General features: G+C 33.3%; 1 protein-coding gene and 1 long non-coding RNA gene across 4 annotated transcripts in view; both read left to right on the top strand.

The window, feature by feature from the left end:
* LOC109537920 (tyrosine-protein phosphatase 99A) overlaps positions 1–7038 on the top strand; it is a 298832-nt gene that overhangs the window by 100811 nt on the left and 190983 nt on the right. The gene's annotated exons all lie outside the window — the stretch shown is intronic.
* LOC109537921 overlaps positions 3867–7038 on the top strand; it is a 6773-nt gene continuing 3601 nt past the window's right edge. Inside the window, exons 1-2 of the long non-coding RNA XR_007280426.1 lie at positions 3867–4610; positions 6213–6354. This is a non-coding gene — a long non-coding RNA (uncharacterized LOC109537921). The remainder of the gene's footprint in view (positions 4611–6212; positions 6355–7038) is intronic.

Raw genomic sequence — 7038 nt, 5'->3', positions numbered from 1 at the left:
AAATTCCTAGGTACAGGGGGAAGACGAAAAAGTTTGTACAGGCTATTATATATATATAGCTATGATCAGCTATGATACAGCTTGTGATCCTGACCTGATAGAGTCAAACTAACCGCAGATTTGGACTCAGCAAGTCCAAATACTACAGGATATAAGTGTCTCGACACCAGATAAAAAAAATGGTTTGTGTGGCCACAGCCTATCATTCAAACAAGTTGAAATAAAATACCTAATGCAACTCTCTGTCTTTAGCACTAGAGCCAGTTTATGTAATTACGATGTTCTCTAATGCAACTTTAAGCAAATTTTATACATTAGACTAGCACGAGTGTTCTGCGCAATATCCTTAAACAATTTGCTACTGGTGACGGCATTTGAATAATAGTTTGTATGGAGTTTTGCATTGATTTTCGTTCTTGTTAAGTAACTTAAAATGGAGCGAGGTTACTGGTTTGAACACTTCCATTAGTAGGTTAATAGACATGATGACATATTTTGAAATAACTTTCTGTAATGTAGGTACAGGTTTGCTATTTCCGAAAAAAACATTATTTCCGCAAAGAAAATATTGAAAATCGCATCGAATCTTTTTATTTTGAATTAATCGCGAAAACGCTTGGAGGTGCCATGGCGCCCGCTTGTGACGTCACGACTTCGTAAATTTTGCTAAAATATAAGTAAAGTTCACAAAATATACATTTTAAGTGTTAAACATTAATTTCAAATGTTGCAAATCGTGTGAGGTTCTTCTGTAAAAGGAGGAGAAAGTGTGTGAAAACTCTTCAGCAGCAACACCTAATAAATTGTCTCATTACGATCGAACCAAGAAAATAACCATAAATGGCTAAAGCTCGCAAGGCGGAACTCAGCAAATGTAGTCACGAATTTCACTTTTCATTTATTTTTGTGGAGACTACTTTGATATAGGCTTTTGCTGCACATTGATAGGTGTATAATTTAGAATTTATTTTTGAGATTAAATATTAATTATATTAGCATTATATAAAGAATTTCCTGACGTTATGTTGGTTTTGGTTATCTTTCCCTGTATAGTACTTATTCTCCTTTCAGCTGCCTAGTACGAGTAATATGGAAACTATATGAGGTATCAATTCATATAAATCAAGGGTATATTCCCAAGGAAAAATACATGCCAACTAGACAGGATGACACGAACATCTGATACTATTGAACGACCATGTATACCTACGTAAGAAGGGAAAGATGATGGATCTTGAAGAATTTGAAAAACAATTAAATGGAACTATTAGAGTTACTAAATATTTTCATGTCGAAGAAATTGTACCCGGAAGTTCAGGTAGATATTTTTCCAAGATTTACGTTATTTGAAGAACACACGCGGCTATTATTTACGAATGCGTGACGTCATGCGGTCTGATTGGTGTTTCAGTTACATGTCCGGTTGCAGTATGTATTTTAACAAAACTCTTGCAGATATTAACAATCGGTGATATTTTGGAATATTTTCAATGTATATTTTTCTTTAACACTGTATATTCTTTGATTCTTTTATACTGTCATCAAGCCTACTGCCAGTAATCAAACCTTTAAGGCTCGTTCACACGGTACATTAATATCGTGACGTAAATTTCACACATCAAAAAAATGTTTGATCTACGAAACCGTGCCACTGGCTGCTGTCATCATTACTCTATATTTTTTAGCAGTTAAATTCTACCTGTAGAACCCCATTGGCATGGATGTCACCACTTCAGGTTATAAGTCGATTGCTTTCTAAAGTTTGAATTACTGATTATTGATTACACTGTGTAATGCCTTTCTTTCGTTCTTGAATATGAAACCAGAGCAACTCATTTAAATATGTATTTATTTTAGCTTAATTAAGGAAAAAATATCTGGACTATGATGAATTGTGCGTCATGAATAAATGATTGAATCACAATAATATTATTTGGCCATTTAAACTAGATTCGAAAAATTATTTGGTAATATTACGATTAATTCAAAGTCTTGCAGTGATATTCCCTTGATTACTTATAGATTAATAATTAAATTAATTACATTAGTTAATTCACTGGTCGATGACATGTTTTGTAACTTGATTCAATAACTAATAATATAGCCTCCAGATCCCTATATTACCTATATGCTCAAAATTTAACCTAAATACCGAGAAAAATTTGGTGGTTAGAAATAAAAAAACAATACTGCTCCAAAACAACAGCGTGATACTCTAACTATCAAACTAACACAAAGCTCAAATTGCGTAATCATGAATTATGAAAAACTTATTGAAGATTTTAGAAGGGAATTAGGTATAAATTTGTTTATTCACTTAGAACTATTTAAGTTTCTTAGAAGACTAGCAATGCATTTTACTCATATTAAATCGGTTGTGTTTATTGGAGAAATTCATATGCAAAAAAATATTTCTGCTACAACAGTTACTTACTCGAAAGCGTTTTTTAACATAAAAAGGTAATAGAATTTGTTTATTACTGTTGTCTTTCTATTATATTTTCTTGGATATATACTTTATGCTTTTTAATCCTGAAACAGATAGATACTGAAATTTAATAATCAATGCTCTGTTGAGAAATATTTCAATAAGCACCAGTCAAACATCGCTTCATCACTATAACTGAATAAAATAAATTCCAAGTTATATGAAAGCCTGTATTTAAAAAAATAAATTATTATGCAACAAACATTTTGTAGACTATGTTCATCTCTTATTATTAAAGATGAATAATATCATTAATTATCAAACCCTGTTTTAAATCTTTAAATTCCAAAATACGATCATGCTTTAAAAGAAGTGCCGAATACGAAGATCACGAAGGCAGGTTCATGACAGGCAAGTTAAGAAAATAATTTATCAAATTTCATATATTCAATTCATAGCCCAAAGCAGTGAAACACTCGCTTAAAAGCGGTGTTGGAAATCGAGTTTCCATTCTTTATCTCAAATTCACTTTTGACTTCGTATGACAAGAATCGTTCTGCGTGTGTGAGCAATTAAACCAAATAAATCGAGTCTATTTCATTGACAAGCGTAATTAATTCTGCAAAAAATAAAATCAACATGGTCTTTAATAAATGAGTTTCTAAAATGTCTGTTAACTTTGATGAATTGTTTAATGAAAATGGTTTAATGGTTTTGTTACATATTTTTGGTTTTAACCTCAAGGTCCGATGGAATCACCCCCACGTTCGCTATCCCCAATTGATATTTTTGAAGCAATGGCTGCAAACGCTAAAGTAGTGATGTGGCTTCAAGACAACTTTCGGGAACACCCTAAGAATATATATATGATACCCAGGTGCGTTCAGGCATTCTATCCCGCCGAATGGATGCCAACCCATCCGATGACTTTACGACCAAGACAACCAAGCAACCGAAATGAAGACGAAGATCTGGAAGATTAGTCCCGATCGAACTATTTCATCAACAGTCATTTTCGATATTTTAACTTAGGTACTTAGTTCTTTACAAACTTCAAAGTTTCTATATATGGAAACCGACGGTCAGTTTTACATACAATAAACTGTCAGATACATATCTGACCACTACCCTTATAATTATATATTTCTTGAACGTAATTCCGTATATTCAAAGGAGATACCGACCTATTTTTTTTATAAACATAATCTGCGCTATTAACTTATTAATTGATTTTTTAAATGACCATTAAATAACTGCTAGTTAAAAGACTCCTTAGTCTACCATACTAGTAATGCTAAAGGGTCTGCATGTTTTCACATCTTAACATTTGCATAGGCATTTCACATCATTATTTCAATAGTTAAAACAATAAATTCGTAATTCATTAATGTATCTGATATCTCCCGAATAAAGAAGGATTTTGTTCAACGAAGAAAATAAAATGTGGTCTTATTTGTAAATAGAAATTCTCTGTAACATAAGGATAATATTTGCATACTTATAAGAACAAATCTTTGTGGGGTGGTTCAGAACTATGTGATGAAACTTTCAGGGATTGCTCGGCTGTATCAATAGAAGGTATCTGAGTATAAGCATGTATGCCCAAAAATATTTGGTTAAAGCCCTACCGCCCATGATCTTTAAGGCCCTTTCTGTGCAAAAATATGTATTCTTAAGTGTATGATGTCTTATTTTAACTGGCGTATAACTCAAGTTTATTGTAATTCTTCGGTGACCTCCCGATACTAGCACTTTAAAACCTAACTTGCATTTTGAGAAAGCTGGTTTTAACCGAGTTGCCAATGGCCTTTCGACTAGCATTTGTCAAATTGCGCATGGTCTGGGTACCACCCAAACTTCCCATTGGCGGCTGTTGCATAAAGAACTTTATCCCTACCATTTACACGCAGTCAGAGGTTCGACGCAGGCAGATTATCAGTTGCAAGCCAATGACTATACTTACATACGTAATCGTTTAAAGCAGGGCGTATCTAGCAGTGTTTTCTACATCGTTTATACTTTGTAAACAGTTGATCAAACTTTGTGATTTTTGTGGCCTCTGGTCATAGGATCTCACGCCTTTAGATTTCTTATTTATGGCACTTGAAGTCGGTGAAAACGACCACTTCCAAGGATTCAAGTTCAAGGGCGATTTTTGATACAATCAGAATGATTGGTATAGGTATGCTATTAGATTATTAATAGGGAAAAGGGCATTGAAATAAAATAACTATGTATTTATCTCAACACAAGCAGAACGTATTTTATTATGTTGTTGATACAACGAGTTCTTTAAGGCTCTCTTATTAGACTAAAATTCATCGATATAATTCGGTTGAGCTTAACCATTTATGCTTAGATCAGCGACTCAAAATTACGAGTCGAATTCTCTGAATATAAACATAGATTATGGCTTTTCTCCTTTATGCTGACAAAGAGGAATGATAACATTTACGTGATATTTCCAATATATGCCAACAAATTAAAATAAAATGCATCGAAATTAGAGAAAACACGTTTTTGTTCATAATGGTCTTGAAGTTATGCTGTAGCGCCTTAGGGAGATATTGCCGGAAATGGGCTTTCAATGTTTTCAATTATTGAATTTTTCGTAATCACCCTATAATTTCATTATTTTTCCTTTACTCATAACATACTACAATACCCTACTATTGAAGGCATTGATCGAACCATTTCGCTATTAGATACATTCTGAAAGTATTAAGTAACCGAAATTTACCATCGCGACACTCATCTATCTGGCTTTTAGTTTTCTTTAATAACGGCGTCCCATTTCTTTCGCCGTTAAAAATATGTCCACAGCCAAAACCTGTCTTATCCGATTTATTATTTAATTAGCGAATTTTTTGCTTACGTACAAATAAAAAAATATATAAATCATTCATAGTACCTATACATTATTTGAGGTATTTATTTGCTAGAAGAAATAAATGTGGAAGATGTCGATGAAAGTAATTCTAATAGGTAGGAATAAATTCTGTGATATAGGTAGTAGGTATACATATATAAGTAGTATAATAATAATCTGAAAAATTAAACAATGGTATACGAAAGTTATTGAATATTAACGAAATTTCGTCATTGAATGACTAAATTATTTTATTCATCTACGAAAGAGTAGCTCAAGTTTAAAATAGCTTTTTGCAGTTTCCATTATTGAAGCTCGGTAGGTAGTTCAGTATCAAACTTTAGGTCACAAGTAAACCAGTAGAGAGATAATTTTTGGAAGTAAAGTTATAATATTTGGGAAAACCTAATGACGATTTTGAAAGCACTGCAAATCACATACTTAACTTACTTCATTTAGAAACGTTAGAAATGAGTGCCCTAAACAATTAAGCTTGCTAGTTTTACCGTTGTGCCAAAACTGAAAATCTTACTTCTAAAAATATATAAAACGGAATTATTTCTATTTGTAATTTTGATAACATATTTATACAAGCAACAACAATATGAAAAACCTGGGATAGATATATTCCTGGAATGAAAAACGATTACTGTTCTAAGCACATTAGTTTACAGGAACATAAGAGGTCGATTACTTAAAAAAAACCAGCGCTGACTTTCGAAAGTGCACCTTGGTCTGAAAGTTCTATAAGCACTTCTCATAAATTTAGTCCATATTAAATCAATAAGCACTTTTTGCATAAATGCGAAGAGGTGATCTCAATAGGTACCTACTGCTCTAATGGGGATACATTTAAAAAAACTTGCTATGGCTATATCTCAAGAATGAAAAAATCATGAAATATTCCTATTCTAGATGCGGTTCCTGAAGAAAGTAGAATGAAAGGAAATTATCAACTAAGTAACGTACCTACATTTAACATCCCGGCCACCCCAATTTTGTAATTTTTAATGGTAACGCTGCCCGTATTAACTGAAACCCCATTCCAGTTATCAAAGTAAGTATAATAAAAAAAACATTAGATGTTTATATAATTACACATAAGAAAAGAGAATTCCACATAGAAAAAACACCAGTTGACCGAAACTGCTGACCAAAAGACCAAGTCTTCTCTTAAATATGAATCAGACTTTCTATACATTTTTGAAAATTTCATATTTTATTTCATGCTGTCAGTTTTAAAGTGTCAAAAATTATATTTTTATATTACTCTGTTGCGTTGGGGGGAAACCGAAAAGCCGAAACATTCACCGATTGATGACGCGGGAGATTTGGCCGCACTTTGGTCCATATAGGTAGTTGAATTAGAGTTGGTGGGTGAACTAGGTTTCACCACCGTTGTCCCCTGTAGCGCTAGGTTGTCCCCACCAGAACGGTGAATCTCATTATTGGTCGGATTCATAATGGGTGGTAACTTTATAATTAATAACACAACACAAACCTTCTGAAAAAATAAGGTCACCACTTGGGAATACCCCCTGGAAATACTACGCCACACACTATAGTTCGTAAAATCGTTCGTAAGTCTTTCTTGGCTCACCGGGTAGGATGTCCAAGCGCGCTCCCGAGAAAACAATAGGAATCGCGACGAAACCTATCACACACTCTCCCCGGTCTGGCTATGCGGGCCTATTTATTTCATTCAAAAAACATGGGTTTCCCCTGCAAAGCACGTGCGCTT

The sequence above is a fragment of the Dendroctonus ponderosae genome, unplaced genomic scaffold, assembly GCF_020466585.1.
Source record: "Dendroctonus ponderosae isolate FM_Combo_2020 unplaced genomic scaffold, Dpon_F_20191213v2 Dpon_F_20191213_1, whole genome shotgun sequence".
NCBI lineage: Eukaryota > Metazoa > Arthropoda > Insecta > Coleoptera > Curculionidae > Dendroctonus > Dendroctonus ponderosae.
This window is presented reverse-complemented; position numbering and strand designations above follow the sequence as displayed.